Below are 27,375 nucleotides of genomic sequence, written 5' to 3'. Positions count from 1 at the left end.
AAGTCCTGAACTTGCCAACAATGAGGAGAAAAAAAAATGTACACGGACAGGCACAATTCTGAAGGTCAGTGGAAGTTCTTTCCACCTTGCTCCAAATTGTGCAATGTAACCTAAAACTGGAAAATTCACTGCTGCTGGGGAAAGAGGGGGAAAGACCCCTGCACTGTGGTGTATTTAGGGACAAAAGTGCCCTAACAGGGGAACCAAGAGTGTAAAACTCACCCTGGCTTTGACGCCGTCTGCCAAGATATTAAAAATGCAATTCCAGGCACAGAAAGAAGCATCACAAATTCAAGAACCTGCCAAGCATAAGAGTTCTGAAATCCTAGCTCTGAGAGGCCAGGGAGAAAAGAACTGACAAGATGAGAAACATGTTTCTTGCCACAGATGGTCACTCCATAAATGTCTACAGTTCAAAGATAAGCCAGCACAAACAAGAGAGTATATTTGTACTTTTAAGAATCAGCACAATAGCTGGGTTTGAAGTAGTTGTTACTTGAAAATTATTTTCTTTTTCTGTGTAGAATGTCATTAGAATGGAATATTAGAATGTCATTATATAGATTATATCTGCCATTATACAGTAAATATTTTACTGTATTTTTTTCTGCATTTTTCTGCCAGCATCCCCGATTTCTACATATTTAAAATTCAGTCCAAGACATTGAGCAGTGAGCTTCAGAAAGCAAACACAGCCCTGGTACAGCTTTCCCTTCCTATTATTTGGGATTCAGAAATTATTCACATTAAAATTTTCTTGTGAGCGCTGAAGTCAGGGGACAAAATGCCAACAGGCAGTTTGCAGAAGCTGTTACCTCTGAAAGCCAGACAAACAACAGGATGTCTGTCCTGTGCTAAGGCTGCTCTGGGTGAGGGATAACTGTACAGCAGAAAAGGATAGCCAAGCAAAAAAAAATTTAAAAATTTAAAAAAAAAAAAAAAAAACACAAAAACCTGAAAGAAGAAGCTACAGGCCCCAAAATACATCTTCCCTGTACAAGGTATAAGACACAGGCGCATTTGCTAACATAGTTTTGTCCCATGACTCACCTATAAAGAGGTCTGCAGAGATCAATTATTCTTCATTCTGTTTCCATCCTAAAACTCTGGGGAGGTTCCTTCCCTGCACCCCTCCTCCCCCAGCCTTCTCTAGCAGAAACCACAAAGAAAATAAACCTTATCCCTTAAATTGGTATTTTCAGCAAGTATTTCAGATTAGACAGGACCTTGGCTTATGGTGACCTCCTGGACTGTCAATAATGCTTCTAATTAATCAATCAATCACTAATCCATGTAACCTGGACAGCAAGAGGAGCTCATTTGCTCTCCCTGCCCTCCCCAGAGGTATCCTGAGCAATAACCCTGTGCTCCCTGAGAAAGGAGTGGGGACCAGGCTTCACATTGAGATAAGGCTCCACATTAAATTAGAGCTCAGGGATTTAGTGCTAAACTGTCTCATCACTTGGTGGCTTAGCTGACCTGAGAGCCTCAGCTTTCTGGGCTCAGAGATAAATGGCTTTAAATGCTTCACCCAAATTCCCTTCCCAGCATCCCAGGGCACATTTCACTGGCATCACCTGCTTTTTCAGCTACCTCAGCAAGAAACTGGATAGTGCACTTAGCCCAGTACAGTCTGCAGCAAATGACCAACGTTACAGTGTCAGAGCACCTTCTCTTTATTACTTCCATCAGAAAACGAGTGACTTTTGCTCTGAAATTGCAGAGGAGTTGCCAAGGCTCAGCGTAGTGCTGTTAAGTTATGTCTCTTTGGAGTAGAAACAGCTTTTTTTTGTTATTATTTCCAAACATCCTGTCACATCCTGCAGTGTTCAGGAGTGAAGTTCCACTCCATTGGTGCAGGACTCTTGGATGTTGCTGAGGCTTTTCAAGCAGAGGATCAGCACTACCTCACTCCTGCTTGAAAAGCATCAGCTTTGCCCCAGTCTGCAGAGGCAGCAGAGCTCAGCCAGCATAACCCAGGAGCCTTGAGTCCACAGGGCCCTGGGCTGACACAGGTGCAAACAAAGCCCCTTTCAATAAGTGGGAAATGATGCTGGCAATTGATTTACAGACACGAACAGGACGGGGCTGCTATTAAGGTTGTCTTGTGCTATTTATTTTTCAGCATCAGTTTCATTACCTGGTTATGATAATGGAAAGATGCTAACAGCTCGCAAATCTAGGAAGCAGGCTGGAAAACTTAATATTACAGCATACTTTATAACCCTCTAAGCTAATTACATGAAGCAAAAGCACATTGACAGTAGTTCTGTCCAATCACCATAAGCACACTTAGCTTTGGTTAAAACAATGCTTGCTTATTTTTGAATACAATACCTATTTATAAGAGACAACACACAGAGCACTATTCATAAGTTTAACCTTCTTAAGATCTTGCTAGATAAACTTTTTGCAACTTAGAAAGCCTATACAAGGACTAATACACAGCTTTTATTGTTCTATTCACCCATATCTTTTCTACATCTTAAATAATTTTTCTGCTGCTTTAGCACTGTTCTCAATTCTGCTGTATCTGCGGCCTGTCTTTTGCAGTTTTCCTAAAACCCTCTGATTTTATGGATTCCCATAGGAAATGGGAGAGATTGGAGGAAATTGGATGCCAGCAGTCCTCAGAGTGGGGGAGCTCAGCTGACTTGGGGATGCCCAGCTCTGAGCACTGTGAGCAGCCAGGGCTGAGTGCTGCCAGGAGAAATGATGGCTGGCCTAAAAATAACAGGGGGGGAAAAAATAAGAGGATGGTGGACACACCAAATATATCAACAAAGTCAGCAAAAATGAATTGTCTCTATAAAACCACGCTGGTGACTGGATGGTTAAAATCACTCCCAGCTGGGCTCCTGGGCTGCTGGATGGCAGAGGAAGAAGAGAGGATGTGCTGGCACTGCTAACAACTGCATGCAGAGCAGGGAACCCTCTAAAGGTGGTTTGTGGGGAAGTCTGAGCACCACCCTCTCCAGGGATTAATGTCCATGTATTCCTGCAAAAATACAGGCGAACAAGGCCAGAGGAATTCCAGGCCAAGGCCTCCAAGCACAACTGGAGATCCCAGACAGGGCTGCACTGGTGTTTCTCATGGCACAGCTCCTGCAGATTTACACAGCATGTGAAGAAAAAGTGGGATTTCTGTAACACACAGGGTGAGAGCTGTCAGAGCTGAGATTTACTACTGCAAACTCATTTCCCCTTCTGTTAAGGCACTAAGTATGCTGCTATTTCAGGCAAGAATCCCAAAGATAATACTTTTTGTTCCAGTGTGTATTACTTCTCTCACATCTATTTTGCATTTCTAATGAAAAATCTGATCATTGCTTAGCTGAGCAAACCCTGATATCTTTTCCACTGGGGACTTGCTTGGATATATTCAATCCAATCCATGGTGCAAACATGTTCCCAAAGCCAATAATTTCTAGAGCAGCAAGGAGAACAAAAGGAAACTGGGTGAAACAGCAGAGCACAGAAGCCTGATCATGATTGTGAAAAATGCCAATCACTTGTTTTTAAAATTTTAAAAGTTTAATAGGAATAAAATGGTTATAAAAATAGTAATACAGTTAGAGTAATAATAATTTGGACAATTGAGATTAGGACAATACAAGACAATAGAAACAAAGAGTTATGGACATCCAGGTGCCTTTTTCTGGGCAAAATAAGCCCAAAAAAGGACCCACGTTAACAGAGGATTAACCCTTAAAAGCAACAGCCTGTTGCATATTCTCACACCTCATATATGATGCATCAATTCCATCCAAACACAGGATTCTGTCTGGTCAGTGTCAGCTTCTTCCTCTCAATCCTGACAGCGCCTTCAGGGCTGAGCGAGGAAGAACTCGATAAGAGACCAATAAATTCTCTTTCTCTGAAAGATTGAGGTGTCCTGTGGCTGCTATCTTACTGTGAATTCTCTCTTTTAAAAAAGTATCTTACACAGCATAGTTTCTATTTCAACATTATGTTATAACCTAAAACTATATTTAACACACTACTTAAGGGAATTAACACAACATAACTTTCTAATATAACACACATAATATTCATTTTAATATTTGCAAAAAGCCAATCATAAAATACACATTTTTCACACGATGCCCTGGGGGTAGAATGGCTTTGCCTGCGGCCATCCCAGCGCTGGTACTGACAGGGAACCCTCGATCCCTCTCTGCTGAGGGCTGACTGATCCCCCATGGCTGTTTGTGGATTTTCCAGCGTGGGAAGAGCTCCCCCAGGCTGCCGCTGCCCTGGGAGCACCCGGGGGAAGGGAGAAGAGCCCTGCCGGCCCTGGGAGCCTCGCTGCTGGCCGAAGCCACACCATGGCTTTAATTTCTGTGAAAAATGTGTATTATTGGCTTTCGGCAAATATTAAAATGAATATTATATGTGTCATGTTAGAAAGTTATGCTGTATTAATTCTCTTAAGTAGTGTGTTAAATATAGTTTTAGGTTATAACATAATGTTAAAATAGAAACTGTGCTATGTAAGATACTTTTTTTAAAGAGAGGAGTCACAGTGAGACAGCAGCCACAGGAGAAACAGCCTTCAGAGAAAGAGAATTTATTGCTCCATTATCAGGAGAAATGAACTTCTTCCTGCCTGACTCAGCCCTGAAGATGCTGTCAGGATTCAGAGGAAGAAGCTGACACTGACCAGACAGAATCCTGTGTTTGAAGGGAATTCATGCATCATTTATGAGGTGTATGAATATGCAACAGGCTGTTGCTTTTAAGGGTTAATCCTCTGTTAACATGGGTCCTTTTTCGGGCTTAGTTTGCCCAGAAAGAGGTACACAGACTGTCCATAACTCTTTGTTTTTATTGTCCCATATTGTCCTAATCTCAATTGTCCAAATTTTATTACTCTAATTATATTACTATTTTTATAACCATTTTATTCCTATTAAACTTTTAAAATTTTAAAACCAAGTGATTGGCATTTTTCACAATTTCTCTTTACCTTCCTCAGGCTTCGTTCAAGCTGCCAGGCATCCTCTGCTCCTCCCAGGCTCAGAATTGCCTCTCTCCTTCTGCCTTCCTGGATGTTTGCCATTCCTGGTTTGCAGCTCTCCCAGCCCTGTTCTCCCTGTTGTGTTTGTCAAGAGGAAATAATGAGTTATTCAGACACACACAAAAATCTATACATCTTCTGGATTAAATAAACACCAGGTCGTGTTTGACTCTCTCTATATATATCCTGAACTTTCTGTCTCTTTAACATGGTATCCTAGGCAACCTGGATTATCACATTGGAGATACAACTATCCCAGCTTTTCTTCTTTTAATATAAAGATTAACCTTTGCACATCAACTGAAATTTTAAGAAAGTTCATAACCTGATTATGCCTAAACCCCATGAATTATTCATTTGTCTGCTAGTAAGTGAGATCAGATTTAATTACATTTGAGAGACATCTTCTACAGAATTAAATGTTGAAATCCTCATTGGTATTTGTTGCAGCCTTAAACACAACATTGGCCTTTAAATGAACACACATACACATGACATTAGTTAAAAAGTTAAATTAAAATTAGTTTAAAAGTTAAATTAAAAATATACCAATACCTCATACAACTAAACAATAGGCATGTTTACTTAAGTTGTTTGTATATTAAACCAAACACAACTTTCTCTCCTTTACTGAAAATTAAACCAACAATAAATTAATACTACGTTATCCAGAATGTGACTGTGAGTCATATACAATATTTAGACTATAGGAGATCAATTTCTTAAACAGCTGTAGGCTGATATCAGCCATCAAGAAACATGTTATCAATAACAAAGTCACAGCCTCTTGCCATATTTGGCATGCCTTAAATTCAAATTCAAAAGGGAGACTTTGATTGTTATCAATATTAGTTGTCTGTGCAAGCACTTTACAGAACAATTTTACTCTGAAACACTGATGAAAAGAATCTTACATGAGCTATAATAATATAAATGCCTCTACCTTTTCAAAGAAATTCATTGCTAAAACCCAAGATATAATCAAGGTTTTCACCCCACCAAAATTTATTTTAAGGACTGACACACCCCTGCATCTCATATACATCTCAATTCATACACATGTGTAACCCAATAGATTTTGGTGCAGCCATTCCCCAGTAAAACTGGAACTATATCCCAGTTAGGCCACTCTATCATTTCTCTGTATTGAGAGCTTTAATTTTGGGGTTTGTTTTATTTGGGTCTGCTAATGCAAATCTGAATTTCCTTTGTTTGTAGGGCCTGGTGCACAGGCTGGTTCCCTTGGCAGCCAAAAAGGAGACACAGCCACATCACCTCATCCCTCACCCCCACAGCCTGAGATGAGACTTGGCAGGGGAAGAATTTGCACTGCCTCACTTTTTCTGCCTAAAAGCTGATGACACAGATTTTTAATTTTTTTTCCTACAGTATTTCAAGCCCTACTGAGAACAGCCCTATTTAAAAGGCTGCCTTTAAAAGTGTGTCATTCCCAAGCCAAAAAGAGAGGTTGGTTTTCACTTGTATTTCCTTTGATTTTCCTGGGTTTTTTGCTTTGTTTTGCTCTGGTTTTTGTAAATGGAAATAATCACACCCTGAGTGTCTGGGGACTGGGTTTGTGTGGGCAGGTTTTGGCTTTGGGGTGGGTACAGGGGTGCCGTGTCTGGCATCCAGACAGGGTCAACCCACTGCAATCTGAAACTCTCCCTGGATATCTGCCTTTCCCAAGGCACACTGAAAAGATCTGGAGAGCAAGCTCAGCACCCAATTCCTTCAAGCACCTCCCTTTGTCCAAATTTACACCTGCACTTGGAAAAACCCATTGGATTGTGAAGCAAACATAACATTTGGTGACAGATAAAGGATAAGGCTTCCCAAGCCAGCAGCAGCCCCTGAACCTGCCATGACCAGTGTGGACACACCAAAATCACCTGTTGTGGGTTTATCCCAGGTTCCAATGTACAGTTTAAATGTGTGTGGCTGCAAAACCAGGACAGATCCTGAAAATTGCTCCCCTTCTCCTACCCAGCATCTTTAAGCCCACAAAGCTTTACACATAAAATAATTTTCAAATCTACCCTGGTGGCTTTTTTTCCTATGAGATGCCTTCTTGTTGTTTGTTTCCCATTGCAAGGCAGCTAAATGGATAACATTACATTTGAATACTTTAATACACAACATTTTATTGGTTAGTGAAATATTAATGAGTCCTCATTGCATCCTTATGTAACAATTGTAGGTGTCTAGACTGCCTGTTTACTTCAAAACTGCTATGCTGCATAAATTTGGGGTTTCTGTTACTTTTCCAAATGCATCATTTTCTTATGGGAACTCCTTGCCTCTGATAAATAAAAAGGCTTTATGGATGATTTTTTTCATATAGCAGCATTCTGAGCCCAAAGTCTTGCAGGGATCCACAGGAGGATTTCAGGATGCACAAAGATTACCCTGACTCCTGCAGTACCCCTGTCGCAGACATCTTTTATGGAAAATCCTTTCCTTAGGATTTTTCCTCCTGAGAAGCTAAGAGGCCTCAGGAACAAAATGTAAACATTGATTATCTGCTGCTGTGGAATGCAACAGGTGCATCTGTGATTGGCCCATGTTGGATGTTTGTAATTAATGGCCAATCACAGCCCAGCTGGCTTGGACAGAGAGTCTGAGACACAAACCTTTGTTATCATTCTTTGCTATTCTATTCTTAGCTGGCCTTCTGATGAAACCTTTTCTTCTATTCTTTTAGTATAATTTTAATGTAATATATATCATAAAATAATAAATCAAGCCTTCTGAAACATGGAGTCAGATCCTCATCTCTTCCCTCATCCAAGAACCCCTGTGAACACCATCACATACCCTAATAAATGTTATGTTCCCTCCTTTCACAAATCAGGATACTGCATTATATAAACATGCTCTTTCAGAGGCCACAACTCAAAAACACATTTAGCCAGGCACTCCAACAATAAATTTAGCACAAGCTAAAATCCCAGTGGTCTTATACTCATGCCTCAATGGAACTTAAAACACGTGCTTGATGCTGAATCCATAACAGGCCTGGCAGACCTGAGACGGGGTCAGCCATGGGCAGGGATGGCTCTCCCAAGCTGGGGGAGCTGCAGCTTTTCCCTGCTGACATCAGGGGGAGGCAAGAGAGGCACCTGCAGAGAAATTGTATGATTGGAGCCAGAACATGCAGCAGAGCAAGTTTCACTCTGGTTTGGAGTTTGCTTTCTTCTTACTGAAAGCAGATCAGTTTCTTTCCACATTTATCAGTTTCTCTGTGTCTGGATTGGAGGCACTTGAGATGGTAGTTCATGTTCTGACTCAGGTGTTTATTATTTCTTATCAGTAAAACAGTCTCACTACTGTGAGTTCAGCAGCAAGGCACGAAATGGCCAACCACCTCTTGTTCCAAGGTCTTTTAAGATTAAACCATCCAATTAAGAGCTGACACCTAGATTATTTTCCCTTTTAACCCAATAACTGATCCCCGGACGCCCACAATGTGGATTATTCTGCCCAATTACAAAATTCCACCCAAACCCATGGAGAAGAAGGAAGAAGAAGCATGAAGAAGAAACCCAGGATGACACCCTGTGCCCTCCATGTTGACTCCATCCACAACACACTAAAAATCCCAAAATCTAAATTTCTCACCCAGTGATACACCTACACTGCTCTCTGTAATCTATTTCACACTTTTGTGGATTCTGGTCTATCTTGAAGTCCGGGAAACTTTCTCCATGAGTGAGGGTCAAAGTCAGTGCTCCCCTGGGGGTCAGGGCACCCCAGAGCAGACATGGAAATATTCCCAGTGCCCTGGGTTTCCACACACGTGGGAAAATTTGAATTTTCAAATTTATCTGTTCAAAAAGACTCTCCATTTGCTTGGTGTCTCATTCCCAGTCCTTCCTTATCCCAAATCCCAAGGTGTATTATTGTTCAGTGCATGTAACACAAACAATACGTGAAAATTGCACATGAGCTTTCTGAGATTTGATGGCAAAGAGAATAAAGTCTGTTAACCACCCTAGGACAAGAAAGACTAAAAACCACCTACAAAACATTAAAAGCCAGGGACCCTCCTAGGTGCTGCTTACATGTTCTGCAGGAGCAGCAGCCCTGAGATCTTTCAATTAGCTTTTTCTGCTAAGAAAAGCTAAAACAGAGGCATTTCTTGCCACCTTGCAGGGGCAGTTTTCTTCTGTGAGCAGCTGCCCTGCTCCTTCAAGCTCCCTGTGCAGAGGATGCTCTGGTTTTGCACATCCTTACCACTATAACCTTAAGATATGTACAAGAAGGAGGACGGGGCAGAGTCCTTCAAACTCTGTGTCTGCTGAGTGAAGAAATCCTCTCCTGGTTTTAAAGCATGGGGTTGTTACCTTGGGGACATCTGACACCTTGAAAAATCAGTTTATTGATGTCACCTGAAAATGGACCAAAAAATATAAAATAGGAGGCTCCTGACTCTATGATTTGTTCAAGATCATGCAGCCAGAACTAGTAAAGACTGTCTCCTCTTCAGAAACACTCTTGATTTGATGAAATTCAAGTATTTGAAAGCAGTGACCAGAGCAGAGAGCAGAAAATTATGTCTAAAAATGTGCCTTTATGAGCCCACAAAAATCAATAGGATCCTGCCTGTGTTTAGCTCAGAGCCTGGAAGATGGATTACCTTCCTGGGAGTGATCCTCCACAACAGAGCTGCCTGAGCAAAGAAAAGGGAGGAGTTATTTCCCCAGCAGATGTGCTCCCTGGGCCAAATGCCCTGAGCTGCTCTCTCCTGCCATGCAGGCACAGCTGCCCTGTTTTCCAAAAGCTTCATCCAGGTGTGGGGCTGCAGGTGAGCACAGTTCTCACCCTGAGCCTGAAAAGCCTTCTTTCTCTAAAAATATGAGAAGTCACAAAAGATCTAAAAAAAAAAAAAAACTTTTTTTTTTAAATTAGCCCAGCATTTAGGAAGAAAATGGATAAGAGGAGTGAAAGGGACTCAGAGCCATTCTCCTTAGTCTTTTGCCCTCCCCTCTGAGCAGCTGCTAATTTTTTCTGCCAACACTGTTATTCTGTGAGCAGTGCTGAGCTCCTCACTGTCTCTAGAATTAGCGGAGCTCACTGAAGTCACCTGGAGTTCATGTTGCTGGTTTTTAATCCCCTCTGATCCATTTCAGAGCCCCTGCTTGTGGTGCTATGAAAGTCACTCGAGCTCTGAGTTCACTTTTGTTGCATTTCCCCTGTGGATGGGTGGGAGCCCTGCTGTGGAGAGACCTGGAATGAACCCTGAGATCCCCCCTGAGTGGCAATCCCTGGATTTTAACAGGGTTGAGTTCACTCAGGCTCTTCAGAAGGACCTTTCTCTGTATGGCAAACAATCCTGCAGAATTCAGAGGCTTCAGCTGAGCCCTCCCCAGAACTGGACATGTGGTGTTTGCAAGGGGCCCCAGGACGAGGTGAGAGATGAGTGAATCTGACTCCATGTTCTTAGAAGGCGAATATATTATATAATATATATTATATATTATATTATATATACCATATTATATATATTATATATTATGTATAGTATATATAGTATATATAGCATATATTATATATATTATAGTATATAATATATAGTATACTATATTATATATTATAGCATATTATATAATAGTATATCATAGTATAAAATAGTATAAAATAATACCATAGTTTAAAATATATTATAGTATAAAATAATATACGATAATATACTATATTATAGTATATTATTTTATATTTTATATATTATATTATATTTTATATATTATATTTTATGATACTAAAACTATACTAAAGAATAGAGAAAGGATACAGACAGAAGGCTTAACAAGAATGATAATGAAAAACCCGTGACTCTTTCCAGAGTTCTGACACACCTGGCTGTGATTGGTCATTAATTAAAAACAATTCACATGGTGGATAAACAATCTCCAGACCACATTCCAAAGCAGCAAAATACAGGAGAATCAATCAGATAATTATTGTTTTCATTTTTCTCTGAAGCTTCTCAGCTTCCCAGGAGAAGAAATCCCAGAAAAGGGATTTTTCAGAAAGTATGACAGTGACATGGACACACTCCTTGCTTCAGTCCCTCCCTATCTACACAGATTTCTTCCGTGGGATCTCACTTTGTTTTGCACAATGCAGTTTGAGCACCACAAGTGAGGGCCCTGCCAGCCCTTCAGTTTGGAGAATATCATATTGTCACCTGTCAGGACTCAGCTTTGAAGACACTGGAGATGACAAACAAGAAAAAAGTGAAGATTCTGCTTCAATTCAGAAACCTGGTCCAGCCCCAAATTCACCGATACAAACCACCTTTTGTAGGAAGAGGGCTGGAAAATTAAAAAAAAACCTCAGGATGCTCAACAAGGATTAACAACAGATTCAGGTGGAGAGGTGGAGGTGCTCAAAGGGGTTTCAGGAGAAACAGATTCTGCTTTTTGTTGGCTCCATAAGCCTGATATCATTCTTTGTGACATTGGGCTGGGAGTTTTATTCACACCTCCTGCCAACTCCTGTTAAGCATGTTAGTATTGGTTGCCTCTGGTTGGGTGTCTTGTTGATGTCACTTCTTTTCTGCAGTGCCACTGCCTAGAAGCATTTGGTTGGAAACTCAGCTTATAAAAGCAAAACAACCTGAGAATGTCAATCCAGGAGACACAGATCCACAACATGCAGTGGAACAATGCAGAATTTGCCCCTGTCTTAAGGTGAATTTAAATACCTTGAGGGGGGTGTTGTGAGCCAGCAAAAACACGTGGGCAGAATATGAACAAAACTGGAAATAAAACTGCTCCTGTCACCAGTGGTGTAATAGCAATTAGGAACTGGGAAAGAGCATAAGGGGAAGCTTTAGAGCCATTCACTGCAGACATTAGGACAAGATTATCCTGATCTTCAATTATATCTTCCTTAATGACTGAGGCAGTGAGATCAAATGTTTTAGCACATTTTTACCAAAAAAAACGTGGGATTTCTTATGGTAGTCTCTAAAAGGCACTAAAACCTATTGAATTTTGTAGTTTTGATATTGTTTCCAAACAAAAAAGGCAGCAGCTTCCCAAATGTAAACCTTGGCTCCAGCCTACTCCCCTAATGATCTGCATTCAGCTTTATCCATTGATTCTACAAAACAACATCATTCAGTCACACCAGCAGTCAAAAAAACATGAATAAAAGTTTTTAAAGTGATGTTTGTTTCACTCAGTTCAATCCTAATACTCAGATGTTTTACAGAATCTTTGGTGTTCTAAAATGAAAGTCTTGCTTTGGACTGCAGAAAATTCAGCTTCTTGGGAAACAAACTCTTCCATTGAACATTTGCTATTTCCTATCATAATATAAAATATGTCTTTGAAGACAACTGCATACACATCAAGTCCCTAAACAGTTCTTTTAAGGCACAAAAGAAGCTGGGGGGTGCACAGAAACTTTTAGATTTGTTATCAAACTTTAAAGTGTTGTCCAGCTCAAAAGTGATACTAAACAAAAAGATGAGAGAGATCCTTTTGTCTTTCCTCTAAAAACACAGCCTTCCCTTCCTAAAAAAGCTCCAAGCTGAGAAGAAAATGAACTCATTCTTACAAGGATGATGGTGAGCAAAGTAACAGCTGCCAGAAGACAGCATCTTCTAGAAGCAAAACTTTTTAATTTTACAATATTGCAGGGTTCCAAAGAAATAGATTTTCTAAAAAAAAAAAAAAAAAAAAAAAAAATTCATTATGTCACCTTTTACTCCCATATAGGTGGAGAAAAAAAATCTGATTTCTGTTACAAAGGAGACACAATGGGCAGTAAATTCAGTGTGCCAGGGGCAGATGTCAGCTGGAGCTGTGAACACCAGTTCCTGAACTTGCCAGCATGAACACTCCACTTTTAATTTCCCATGCTCAGCCGTGTGATGAGCTCAGCTCAGCCCAAGCTCTGAGCCCTGGTGGGGTGGGAAAGGCTCAATCTCAGCAGAGCAGCTGCCCTCCCTACCTGCTGCTGCTCCAGCAAAGGAAAAAAGGAAAATTGGGGCTTTTTCTTCCCCTCCCTCTCTTTGTGTTTGGTCTCTGGAAGCTGAGCCTGCTGTGCAAGGACAGAGCTGCTCACCTGCTGTAATTTCAGTAAAACTGCCAAGGATGCTTCCCAAAAACCTGGGCAATTCACATCCTTGCTTTTCCTCAAACACCTTCCTTAAAAATGTTAGTGACAGGCTCACTGTCACAGCTTCTGTGCAGAGGCAGGCAACTTGCATACACACAAAAACAATGGAAGGAGGTAAACATGCTTTTCATATGTAAAGTCTCAAATTGAAGTGGAAACAAAGAAAGAACTGTAATTAAATTTCCCCAGGCAAACCCTTTTGTCATTCCAAAAAAACTTATGCCAATTAATACTAGATATAATATTCCAAAGAAATTCTAATAACATTATCACAGTTTTATCACCCTTCAAAGAATTTTGTTAGATGTGAGGCAGTACTGAAGGCACAAGTTTTCAAGAACAATATATATATTGTATCATAAATTCTATGTACTAAATCTTTCCTGGAGGGTGGCATTTGAAGACAAAGAGCCATTGAATCTCTTCCTTTTGGCTGACCTGGTTTTGATTATAGAATTGAAGCTGCAAATATTTATTATGATAATTTCTGCATTTTAGTTGCTACCAAGTGCTAAGATAGCAGGGTATATATAACACTTTGCTACAAATACAAATCAAATTCCAAAACTAATAAACAAAGTCAGTGGGATATTGTCTAGAAAAATGTAATCAAATAATACTCATTATCATCTCCCAAATTTTCCAAGAGGCTGAACAAATCACATTAGGAAGGTGCAGTTCTCAATGACATTCCCTGGGTTTTCCCATGTGAACTCCTCTCCCCAGTTCCCAGAGTGAGTCCCAGCTCCTTTTGGGTACCAAAGGTGGTCTCTAAAAAGCAAGACCATGGCACCATCTCCCAGTTTTTCCCTCATTTAAGCCTGGAGCTGTACTGGGAGCACAGGTTGATGTGTGTGCTCTCAGCATCACCTTGTCATACATGCTGGGGCTCGTGTGACAGCATCTCAGAGCATTCAGCATGAGGCACACACATCACTTGCAAGTGGACACATATCAAAAATACCTCCTTTAATCATGATATGTATAAAATAAACACATTCAAATACCATTTTTTTTCTGCAAAGGTAACAGTTTCTGCCCCTCCCCAGGTTCTCAGTAATTTCTGGTGATTATTTGGTGTTCTGTTGCTATTTGGTAGGAGCACAAAGAGCTGTTTCCCACTTAGGTTCTGGGAATTGGGGCATGCAGAGGGGTTTTTGCCAACTGTACCCCTCACCAAAGGGACTGCTGGCAGCCCAGGCAGCATCCCCTACAGAGCCTGAAAGGTTTTGCTCCTCATCTGGAGGGAATCCCTCCCAGCTCATCACCTCCAAAATGAAATTAAGGGCATCCTTATCCACAGGGTAAATCCCACACAGCCAAACAAGCTCCTCTAAAATTTTGACACAGAATTTTGCACACAACAGCACTAAAATAATAAAGGAAACAATGCAGAGACAGCTGTGCTATTTTTTAACAAATCCTTACCCAGCTCATATCCTAAGGACAATAAAGCATCAAAAGCAATTCTAAAGTCAATTTGACAGTATCACCCTTGCTAATGCAATCAGATATCCCTCTGTTTCTTTTTGGAAGGAACTGAGGCTGGAAGGAAGTGTACCTGCTTTCCAAGGGGAATGCCTCAGCCTCAGGCAGCACCTCCCTCTGCAGAATTTTGCTGTCCCACTTCTAATTCCAGGCTCTCCTGCTACCAGGGAGGCACTTTTGGAGAAGAAGAGAGAAAATAAAAAAAAAAACTCAGATTAAGCATATTTAGCTTTTGGGGTTTTGCTATTTTTTTTTTTTTAATACAGAATTAACAAGCATTTCAAAGTCTCCTTCCACCAGAGATTGCATTTGTACATATTCAGGAACTGGTCTAAAACTTACATTTCAGGTCTTTAGAGTGTGTGAAGAACTTTTGATGATGGTTTGATTGGGGAGCACTGTGGGTATGAGCAAATGTTATGGTGTTATGTAGGCTAAAAAGCCATGTCATTCCTGCCTAGATCTACAAACATTCCTGAATTTCCTCCTGAATGGGAAATGAAATGTGCTAAGTGAAGAAAAAAATTAAAATATCAAAGCAAAAATCTTTAATAATTTTCTATTTTCCAAGAGATTTTTGTCAAAGGTTCTCCTGTACACACTCCAGTGTAGTTTTTTAAAATTATTTCCTCTTTCCACATTAAGGGATTTCAGGTTTGAGTTCAACCAGAAGAAAATATTTTTTTAAGCAACAACCAAAAAATATACAGGGGAGAATCCCAAAAGCCCAGCTCTCTTTAGGAAAATGCTGTTTTTGTTTTGTCTCTGTTAACTGGTAAACTGCAAAGAACACAACAAAGTCTCATAAACACTTTTAAAAGTTACACTCAGCTAAAAAACTTTTTACTGAAATACATTTGACATCTCAATGGTATCTGAAATAGAAATCAATATTTAAAACTAAGTAAATCTTAAAATCCTGCACTTTTCATGGAACTGAGTAATAATTTTAATTACATTATAAAGCTGAAATTATTTTAGTAAAAGCTTATAAATATGGAAGTTTAAGCATCTTTTCATGCATAAAAAAACAGAAGAAAACACAAATATGCCATAATTTTAAATAAAAGCTTAATTCTATCAGGCCTAGTTAAGAGCTACACATTGCCACACAATTACTCCTGGTGATAAAATACCAAAATCAGACTGGTATTTTGCCCTGTTGTTTTGTCTCACACAATCTCTAACAGAACCCATTTCCTTCTCTCCTGACCTTTGCTTTCATCTCCTGTACCTTCAGACCTCTTTCTGTGCATTTGAATAATGCATTTCTATGCATTATTCTTGTTGCTCAACCAAACCTAGGGTCTAATACAAGATGTTGGATATAGGAATAGAGAAAAGATGCTTTTCTGCAGGGTGGTAATAAGTAATTTTTTCTATATAGCTTTCTCCCTATAAAGAGGGAACCAATTGAATTTTTTTTAATTGAATTTTACTGAATTTAGCCTTCACACACTCACTTCTTTAGTTCAGATTTTCCATAACCCTCACTAAACCTGATCCCAGTAATTAATTACCACATACCATCCTTTGAAAGCACACTTTGGACCAGCCAGGCAAGAGGTTTGGAGATTAGCAGCCCTTATTTAAATAAGCAACACAGCTTTATCTGCTTACCAGGTGCCCTGCACAGTAAATTCACTGAATTAAAGCCGCCTGACAGCAGATAAGGCAGCTGATCCTCGTGCTGCTCGTGGGCTTCAAGTGCATTACTGAAGAATCCTCCAAATAAACTTCTGGTGTTACAAGGAGCATCCCAAATTACTCCAGAGCAGGGGGGCTGCAGGTTTCAGGAGGATTTTTATTAAACCCAGGTACAGACAACACCGTGCCCACCTGCTTAGATTTCACCTTCAAGCTGTGCCACATGAAATAAAGCCCTGGATCTCCAATACAGGGAGGGTCCTAATCCTGTGAGCTGGTTTGGGGTTTGCATCCAGCTGAGCAGCCTTGGCGTCGTGCACAGCATGGCACACAGAGAGAGTCAGCCAGGATTTCTCACCAACCCACCCTTCCTGAATGGAACCCAGCTCATTAAGAGTCAATCTGATTCAATTACAGCAGCAAGGCAAGTTCCCAGAAGACACAGATGAGGCTGATAAGGCCTTTTGGAAGCACAGAATCCAGACTGCAATTATGTTTTACAAGGCTCCCCTTCAAAGGGCTGGGCTTCCCAGAGGAGAGGTCTCAGCAACGGGGGCTTGGCTCTTGCAGGTGGCCCCAGCCCCACACAGGTATTAAATAAATACTGCCACCAGTATTAGCAACTCCAGGTAACTTCAAATATCTGGAGCCACTAATTATCTGGGACACATTATGGAACAACTAAATTTTAATTTTATTTTTTTTTCTCATGACTGGGATTGCTTTGAAAAGGAGCATTTCTTATTCAGTAATATTCTCCTAACAACGTGTGCTTCAGCACTGATTTACATCTCTGACTGGCTGTGTAAATTGCGCTGCTCACAGAGGCTCAGGTGCCCCCAACACCCTGTTTTCCGTTATTCTGAGTAGCCAAGCAATAAATGTGTTTTAATTGGAAACAGAAGCACATATTTGATATGACCAGCAGTCCCTTTTGCAGTGGTGCTGGGTGCCCATGGTTTGCATTTAGATCCAGGCTTCCCTGGAGTGCAGAGGTGAGCATGTGAGCTGCAGCTAAAATTAATATTTCCTTCTTCTGAACACTGAGATATTGAGGCAGAAAAAATAATCTTATTCCACGCCTCACCCCTCTGACCTGCATCCTCCCCAGCTAACAAGGATGGGGGAGAGACACTCTGCTACTCACTTATTGATGCTGCTCAGAGATTCCAAACTTCATATTGTTGCAGAGGTTGCAAAGGCTGGTTTTGATTTAAAGAAATCAAACAACATTTCTGGCCCTGACAACTTTGCCAGCCCATCTTTCACTCCTGAAGGGTTTGTGGAAAATCCTCATCAGCCTGGTGAGAGCCCTCAGTCTGAAACACAGCTTCAATGACAGCCCAGCCAAAGATCCCCTTTTTTTCCTAAGGGTTAAGATCAAGCATCTCCTCATTATTTTGCAGTTTTAAACATTTTTCATCTGTATTAAATATATTTCCTCCTAAATGCTGCCAGTCATGGGATTGCAGGGTGAATTACTCTGCAGTAACATCCCAACCAACCTTCCCAAAATCCACACCTGTGACATGTGACAACTCCTTTCTGTGTAGTGAAGAATTACCCTATCCTCAAGGAATAGCATTTTCAATTTTTGGGGCTGCATAGTTCTCCAGACCAGCACAATGTCCTCACCCTGTTATTAAGTTAATAGTAAAATATCTAAAGATTTAATCCTTTGATGTTCATTATTTCTGCTGCACTATTAAAACTGCACTAAAATAACATAATACAGAGGAGAATCACCTCCTCCATGTAGAGGACTCAGTGGTTTAATTCACATGCCAATAATCTTCCTCAGCTGACAGACTGTTGGGTTCATATAGACACATATTATTAGAGGCATATTGCCAGCTAATAATAAAAAAACATGTGAGAAGTGGAGCTGTAAATCATATTCATGGCTCATTACTATCTACAGTCCTACTTAAGTGTTACATGTGGTTTTCTACTCCTACTCCAAACACTTTTGGACACCTGTTTGCAACTAGAATTTGATTGGAAACTCTGAAATTTGACATTGCAATGTCCAAAAGTACAACTAAACCTGTAAAACTGTATCTGATGATAAATCAGTGAAATTCTGAAAGCTCACACTAAAGGAATGATGACCATCACCAAGGGGTAGGAGCATTCTTAACTTCTCCAGCTTTGCACACTGAGCAGCAACAAACATGTAATTCAAAATTATCCTCACATTCCTGAGCTGCTCCTTTGTCCTGGACTGTTTTTATTTTATTTCAGGGACTTGTGTATCCCTAAAATAAGCTGGGTTTTTTTCCCTTAAAAAATGCTGGAGAACTGACACAGCCCCATTTTTCCCACACACATTACAAACAGAAATCAGAAAAAATGCAGTATATTCAGTACTGTAAATATAACCTGAAAAATTGGTGGTGGAACAAATTAGACAAATTTAATTTCATTTTTCACATTTGCTCATTTAGCCAATAAGCAGAAATGGAACTCAAATTAGCTTATTAGAACCACTAAGCCAATACATTTCTGTCCTGGAAATAGGTCATGTGTCTCACTTATGAAGAGTTATTAAATAGAAACCTTTCTCAAAAAATTCTCTTAACAGATTCCCTTTCCAGACATAACAAATGAACTCATAAATAGGCACAATATTCATAATACCTAAAGAATTATTGCTGTTGTGGTCTCAATGCATTCTTTTAGTGCATTCCAGCTCCATTAGCATTCACACTGCCTTACAGCTGGCAGGACAGGGCAGGAAAAAAATCACCTAACAATGGAAAGACTATTCAAAATATCATTCAGAATGTGGCATTACATGAAAATGGGGTGGGAGAGTCCAAGATTACCTGACACAAAGCTTGGGGCATGGAATTTCATCCAACATCCATGTTGGAACAGGCCAGAATTCCTATGGGCTTTACCTATGTGCCCATTTTCAGCACCTTCAAGGCCAACAGGAAAAAAGAAGTCATTCTCATAAAGAAAATATAATTAAAGGATTCAGGGCACAACTCAATTATTTTTTTCACTAAATTTTTACTGCAATAATCATAATTTTTTTGCTTTTTTCTGCCACTTTATCCCCCAAAGCAAAACTAATTTTGTCTTAAAGGATCACATAGTGCTGGTTTCCAACTCTGTGGTCTGGACTAAAAATCAAAAACAAACCCCCTCCCTGAATTCTAGTGGGTTTTGTGCCAAACAAATTCTTTACAACATTGCTGTTAGGGACAGGACAAAATATTTCAGAGATGAAAATAAAGGAGTAGCCAGTGATGAGACAAAATAGAAGCCTAAACTACATCCCACTCCCTTCAGGAGGCACAGCAGTAGAAATCACAGCTAAACTTATCAGTACCTGATTTCTTACCCCCAGAATTAAGGCACTTTATTTTAAATACACTACACCCACTCACACTGAAATGTGGAAGTTCCTGCACATAAGAAGAGGCAATAACTTGTGCAAAGCAGCCAGGATTAATGTTAAATTTACCATCTGATGATGTTTAAGGAGCACTTAGAACATCATTCTCTCTGTGTGTTCATGAGAAAATGCTGGTTTCCTTAATTAATTAGAATTTCATCTGATGGGTATAAAAGGTAATTTGAAGCTGTAGGAACTTTTTAGGCCCAGGCATGGGATGGAATGGTCTGGGTATGTGGGGTGTAACAATTTAGGTCACACAGATCTTGCCAATAAAAACTCCAGATTAACAAGGGGCTTTAGTTCTGTTTTACACCATAGGTGGTGAGCACAGAATCGTAGAAAAGATTCCTTTTTTACCTTCACCATAAACAGAATGCTTAAAACATTGCTGTTGATACAAATCAAGATATAAATCAATACATGAAAAACACCTGCAAATTGTCAGGTTCCCAAAAAGCAATCACTGAAAAGAAGGAGAAACCCTTAGGATCACAGAATCATTAAGGCTGGGGAAAATCTCCAAGACCACCAAGCCCAATCTTTGACCAAACACCACCCTGGCAATTAAACCACAGCCCTGAATGTCACATCCAGTATTTTATTAAACATTTCCAGGAATGGTGACTCCACCACTGTGGTGTTGTGAGGTCCCCAGGATGAGAGATGAGAATTTGACTCCATATTCTCAGAAGGATGATAAATTATATTATGTTATATTATATTATATTATATTATATTATATTATATTATATTATATTATATTATATTATATTATATTTTCTAAAACTATATTAAAGAAAGATAAAGGATGCATCAGAAGGCTAGACAAGAATGAATGCTAAAAACCTGTGACAGACTCAGAGAGTCCAACACAGCTGGGCTGTGATTGGCCATTAATTAAAACCAATTCACATGTTTGGATAAACAATCTCCAGACCACGTTACAGAGCAGCAAAACATGGAGAAACTGAGGCTTCCCGTCTTCCCACGAGAAGAAATCCTGGCAAAGGAATTTTTCAGAAAATATCACAGTGACACCCCACCTCCCTGGGCAGCCCATTCCAATGCTTGACAACCCTTTCCATGAGGAAATATTCCCTGATGTAGAACCTGAACCTCTCCTGGTGCATCTTGAGGCTGTGTGCCCTTGTCCTGGTTGTCTGGAAGAAGAGGACAGCCCACACCCTCCTTCCATGGATCTGAGCCTCATTTTCTCCAGGATGAACATCCCCCAGCCTCTCCTCATGGGATTTACTCTCTAAATCCTTCACCAGCTTTCTTGTCCTTCTCTGGACATACTCCAGTGTCTCAAAATCCTGTTAAAATAGCAGAAATCTAACTACAGTTTTGGTTTGGTGGGCTGCATTTCTGGAGTTGATATAAGCGCATGTCTGGGGGGAAAACACCAATAAACAAACTAAAAACCCCCAGCCTACTGCTAGAAGTGTTTAAATGTAAAATTCAAAGCACTGGCAGCCAAAGCAAGAAGCAAGGAATTTACCACAAATAGTTTGTGAAACAAGTTAAGAACCATCTGTTGGAAGCAGCCTTGTAACTCCAAGGAGTCTCTAAGGTACCCAAGAAGGCTTAGGTTTCACTGCAAGATCAATGAAGAATTAAAAGAAAACGCAAGTGTAAGCAGAACTGTCCAGAAATCACCTGAAGTGAAGTTCTCCCGATGCAGCATTTCTCCTCCTTCAGTTTTGCTTCCAGGAGCATCTCCTGCTGCCAGCTGGAGCTGCTGCAGGGGTTCTGGCATCACAGGCTCTTGTCAAACACTTCTAAATTCAAGTACCAAATAAAAGGGGGAGAAAAAAAATGAAAATTATAAGAATCCATGTCATTTTCCCCATTTTGTCCAAATATGTGCTTTGTACAACACAAGGAGCATTATCAGCTGAGGATGGTTGAAGACTCCCCACTTCCCACATCATTTAAGCTCTCATGGACCTGCTAGGAGAAATTAAAAAGGCAAAATCTTGCAGCTGATGCAATGGGTTATTCTCATCTGATAAGACTTCTAGACACTGCTTGTGAGGTCCCCAGGACGAGGTGAGAGATGAGAATTTGACTCCATGTTCTCAGAAGGCTGATTTATTATTCTATTCTATTCTATTCTATTCTATTCTATTCTATTCTATTCTATTCTATTCTATTCTATTCTACTAAAGAAAGAGAAAGGATTCACCAGAAAATCTAGCAAGAATGATAATAAAATCTCATGACTGACTCCTCAGAGTCCAACACAGCTGGCCATGATTGGCCATTAAGAAAAAACAATTCACATGGAACCAATCAAACATTCACCTGTGGGTAAACAATGTCCAAGCCACATTCCAAAGCAGCAAACACGGGAGCAGCAATCCTTGAAAACAGTGTTTATTAAATATGAAAACAATAATTGTTGTTTTCACTCCTCTCTGAGGCTTCTCAACTTCCCAGGAGAAAATCCAGGGCAAAGATGATTTTTCAGAAAATATCATGGTGACACACTGGAGGCTTTCCCAGAGAAACCAATAAAGAGTTATCACATAGCCACATCATGAAATGAGATGCTGCAAACCTCAATGTGCCCTGCAGCCCTCAAGGAGATAAGTTTGGGGTGAAGGAAGAAGTAAAACTGCTCCTGCAGGCTCTCTCTCTTCACTTATTGAGAAGCTTGTACAGCAAATTTACACCTAAAGGGCCTAAATATATCCTATTTATTCCACTTTGTTACTGAAAAGGCTGATCATGATTTCAGCAAACAGGGTTTTTATGGGTGAGAACACAGGTCTAGACAAAAACCTCATAAAATATTATTACACTGTGTTTTATTAGACAGTAAATATTTTTATTCTTTTTGAAAATTGGATAAGATGAGGTGAACTGAAGCCAGTGGTCCCAAGAAATGAGCAGTTCCACTTGAGGAAAATACCCATGCCAAGCATCACATCACAGGAGACTCCAGCAAGGGCAGAAGTAAATTGTCTCTGAGTGAGGATTTTGACAATCAAATCAGTCTGGAAAAACAGAAGCACACACAATTTAGCACACCCTGTGAAGCAGAAACCTGCTGGGCCTGCTCATGTCTAAACTTTAAGGTAACTTCAAGGTTGATCTTAATAAGAAAATATTAAATATCCCTGGTTGGACATGACAGATTGTTGAGGGTAACCCAAAATATTACTGTGTTCCATAGTTCTTTGTGTCCAAAATTGTTACTGCCTCTTCAAAACCCTGCAGGACACAGATGCATGTGTGTATATATATATTTATTTTTAATATATGTTAAATAAATGTTATTTATATATTTATGAATATATAGATATATGAATATCTATATATAGATATTCATATATCTATATATAGATATTATATATAATATATAATATATTTTATATATGAATATATATAAATATATATATTTATATATTTATGAATATATCTATATATATTTATATAGATGACATATGCATACACATAAATTTTAAAGTGGCACTTTTATAGTGCCACTTCACAAATTTTATTTCATTTATATACATACACACATATATATGTGTATATTATATATGTATATATTTATTTATATATTTATATATGTATATATGCATTTTCCAGCAAGATCTGGCTTGAAGGAGAAAAGCTGACAAATCTCAAACCAATCAGAAGGACAAATGCTCTGTGCAGCCCTGTTGCTTTGAGGACACAAAATACCTACATTCAGTAATCCAAGCTGGTTTGACAAATTTCCTGAATGCAAACAGCTGCTGCAGTTTCTCCAGCATCTCTGGATTTCCCCATCAGAAACATAATTTTCAGTTTATTTAAATTAATCCTCTGTCAGCCCCCACTCGTGAACTAAATCTCACTTCACCCAGATGCTGGTGATGTGAGAAAAGTGGATTAAGTGAATCTGATGACCACACTGGTGAGCTGGAGGTGAAAACCATCATCATACAAATCATGCCATGGCCCCAGAGGTCCTCCTCAGCATCTTCTGCACATTCTGAATGGGGGGCCCAGGAGCAGAATCTGTCTGGGACTGTGTGGCACAAAGGTCAGGATGTTTGTGCTCTTCCTCATTGCTCCTGTTTGCAGGAGTTACCAGCCCCCCTGATTTTTGGCCTCTGTGGGAAACAACCTGTAGCAGAACTGTGGTGTGGTGTTAAACAGACTTAGCAGGAGCAGCAGAGAGGGGACAGAGGATGGACCTCAGAGCTCACACATCACACTTCAGATCCTGGAAATATTGTCTTACACCAATGCAGCAGGCCAGAAATATGCAGACAAGCGATGGCCCAAATTCCTGCATTTCTCTTCACAGAGAAAAGCAAGGCACAACTTCCCAAGAATATTTCTGGGTTTCACATTCTCTGAGCCTCAGAGAAAGAAAAAACAATTCTTATCTCATTTACTGCTCCTGTACTGTTCACAAGTAGAATGCAATGTGGAAGACTGTCGACCTGAAGGGAATTGATGATTGGATTCTGGTGTGAGTGTTTTGATTCTTTGACCAATGGAATCCAGGTGTGTGTTGGGACTGTTGGGTGACAGTCATGAGATTCTGGGCAGGGGAGGGCAATTGGGTGCTTGGCAGATTCAGTTTAGATATAATGTAATATAGTGTAATATAATATAGAATAAAATAGTATAATAAAGTAATTAATTAGCTTTCTGATAAGATGGAGTCCTCCTCATCATTTCTCTCAGACACTGGGCAAAAATATCACCAATAATATCACTGATGGTATCACAGATATCATCTGTACAATTAGGGATGAACAGATGATCAGCCTATGGGCTCCACTTCAGAGCTCCTCAGATTACAGGTCAATGTATTTTATACTTTATTTACAACAGCATGGCAATTCCATTCTGGTGCATTTCATTAATCTCCTATGGCATTCGCACTTGGTAATGCTGGGCATGCTGCCATCAGTGTAGAAACATCCAGTTCACACCCGAAGCATCTTTTACATGGTTTACTCCAAGGAAAAAACCTCACAGATACCACTCAAGCTTCCAGCTGTTCCCCTTCTCCCTTACTCCCCATTTCCCCACTGGGACCTCAAAGGGATTTATGCCTGCACAGGCAAACAGGTTTTTTTCCTTCTCAGCATCTTTTACTTTATTTTTACATCCTTCTAAACATTTCCAAAACCAAAACAAAGCCCACTTTGCCAGCTGTGCTGGAAATTGGCCTTATGGAGGAGCCCAAGGAGGATGGGTCCATTTTTCAACATGGGGTTACAATGGACAGAGGAGCAGGAGCTGATCAGCTTGATGTGGGGAAAGAAGGGATGCTGGAAGGCAAGATAAAATGTGCTCAAAAGCAGGGCATCTGGCACCTTTCTGAGGGGACACAAGGCAGAAACAGGAATTAAATGTATTCTGTGTTTATCTTTACACACACATGTATTTCAGGTAGGAAATAACTGGGGGGAAAAATGGTGACTGGCCTGGCATTGATATGCAAAAACATTTCTGCCTTGTCTGGTGCAGAATGAAGGATCACCAACACCAGTGCCCACATCAGGAGCAGCACAGCTTCTGAGATCCTGCTCACCCTGGGAGATTCCTGGAGCTGGCACAGGTAAAAAACAAGTGAAAACACATCAACATAGAACACAGTTGCAACACCAAACAAGATTTGAAGTTAGGGGGTTGTAGCCAGAACTTCTGGGCTATTTTGAAATCCTTTCCCCTAAAACATGTTGAATTTTTCCTAAAACACATTTCATACAAATGAATCGGTTTCAGTTTTAATGTCAGCACTTTTATCCTTGCAAGAATGCACTGTGCTGCTCTTCAAGATGGTTTTCTTATCAGCATGTGGCTGCATATGACTCCATGGACTTCTCAACAATACCTCCCATTAGAAAGACATATTAGCCTGAATCTAAATACTCTGATCAATTTTCTTTATGGATTTTAGTCCATAATACATTATATTTCACTGTAATTATTTGCAGGGACATTCTGGCTAGCTCAGTATACTTTCACCACTGGAGCATAATGGAAAAAATAGGATTTGTCCTACCATCAGAAATATTTCTAGTCAGTTTTATAGAAAAACAACATGGATTTCCCCAAAACACAGGTGGGGAAATGGAAATTTATTCATAAAATGTTTTGTTAGATGTGTTAAAAATCCATGGATGTTAAACTAATTGGAATAAAAGAGTTTTTCACCTCCCTCTTCTCCCCTGAAACACAGAGGCAGTTTTGCAGCAGGCACACAACTTCATGGTTGTAGTGGATACTTCAACTTATGAAGTATTGGCTATATTCCAATAAATTTCCTAAAACTTAAAGTTTTCATTGTTATTCCTTTTAATCCATAATAAACATCTGCATTGCTCCACCCTCCCTCCCATTTCATGAAGTCCTCACTATGTATTAGCATATCATAAACCATTCTAGCAGGTTCAGGGGGTTTGTTCAGGCTTCTTTTCCAGGGATGTTTATCAGCCTCTTGGAAATTTTCCACACTGGCCAGTAGTTCCTTGGTTGGCCACCACAAGCTTGTTGCCCACACTATTCCTCTTCCTAAAGCACACCAGGGAATGCTGCCTGGCTGATTGCTCTTTGTGCCTGCTTCAGGGACAGCAAACTCAGCACTGTGAGACCCTGACACAACAATCAGCTCTCCATAGGGAGAAATATTCCAGCTGGCTGCCCTTTTGAAGCAGCCCCCTGACACTATAGCTTTTAGAATGTGAATGTATTCCCAGATTGACAACAACTCTCTTTGCTCTTTAAATTCCTGTCTTGTGTCCCCCTAACCCCAAGCTGTCACAGACATCTTTTATGAAAAATCCTTTCCTTAGGATTTTTTCTCCTGAGAAGCTGAGAAGCCTCAGAGGAAAAGAAAAACAATAATTATCTGCTGCTGTGGAATGCAACAGGCGCATCCTTGATTGGTACATTTGGTTAATTTTAATTAATGGCAAATCACAGTCCAGCTGTCTTGGACTCTCTGAGTCACAAGCTTTTGTTATGATTCCACTTCTTTCCTTTCTAGCCTTCTGATGAAATCCTTTCTTCTATTCTTTTAGTATAGTTTTAAAATGTTATTTTCTTTTCATAAAGTATATATCATAAAATAATAAATCAGCCTTCTGAAACATGGAGTCAAGATTCTCATCTCTTCCCTCATCCTGGGACCCCTGTGAACACCACCACACCAAACAAACAAAGGGAAGCAATTAGAGAGAACTTCTTTGGAGCTGTCATGAGATAAAAATCACAATCCATAGTAAAACAAATAGTGTGTGGCTTCTGAGGAATAAGAAAACCTCAAAGAAACAAACTCATGCCAGAATGAAGACAGATTCATTCATACTTATAACAAATACTCTCTGAAGAAACAGCAGTGTCAATTATCACTGGAATGATAATTTTTCTTTAGGGAAGGAGGCTTTCATGAAAACCACCTTAATCCACTGTAATGGTTTTCAGTTTCTTAGGTTCTGCTGACACCAGGTGGCACAAAGGGAAATAGTCTCAAAGCAATAAATCTCTCTGGTCCTGCTGCTGATCTCACCTCACCCTCTCTGAGTCAAGATGTGCCATTTCTGTTACTACAAAACCAATACACTCAAAGTTCTGTAAGAGATGCCTTGGAAGGCTTTCACAGGTTAATACCTGTTCACTCCCAATGCTCCAAGCTTTTGCCTACAGTTGTGTTAGTGCAGAA

The sequence above is a fragment of the Melozone crissalis genome, unplaced genomic scaffold (assembly GCF_028551555.1).
Source record: "Melozone crissalis strain CALT ecotype California unplaced genomic scaffold, PUWL_Pcris_2 ptg000081l_1, whole genome shotgun sequence".
Lineage (NCBI taxonomy): Eukaryota > Metazoa > Chordata > Aves > Passeriformes > Passerellidae > Melozone > Melozone crissalis.
This window is presented reverse-complemented; position numbering follows the sequence as displayed.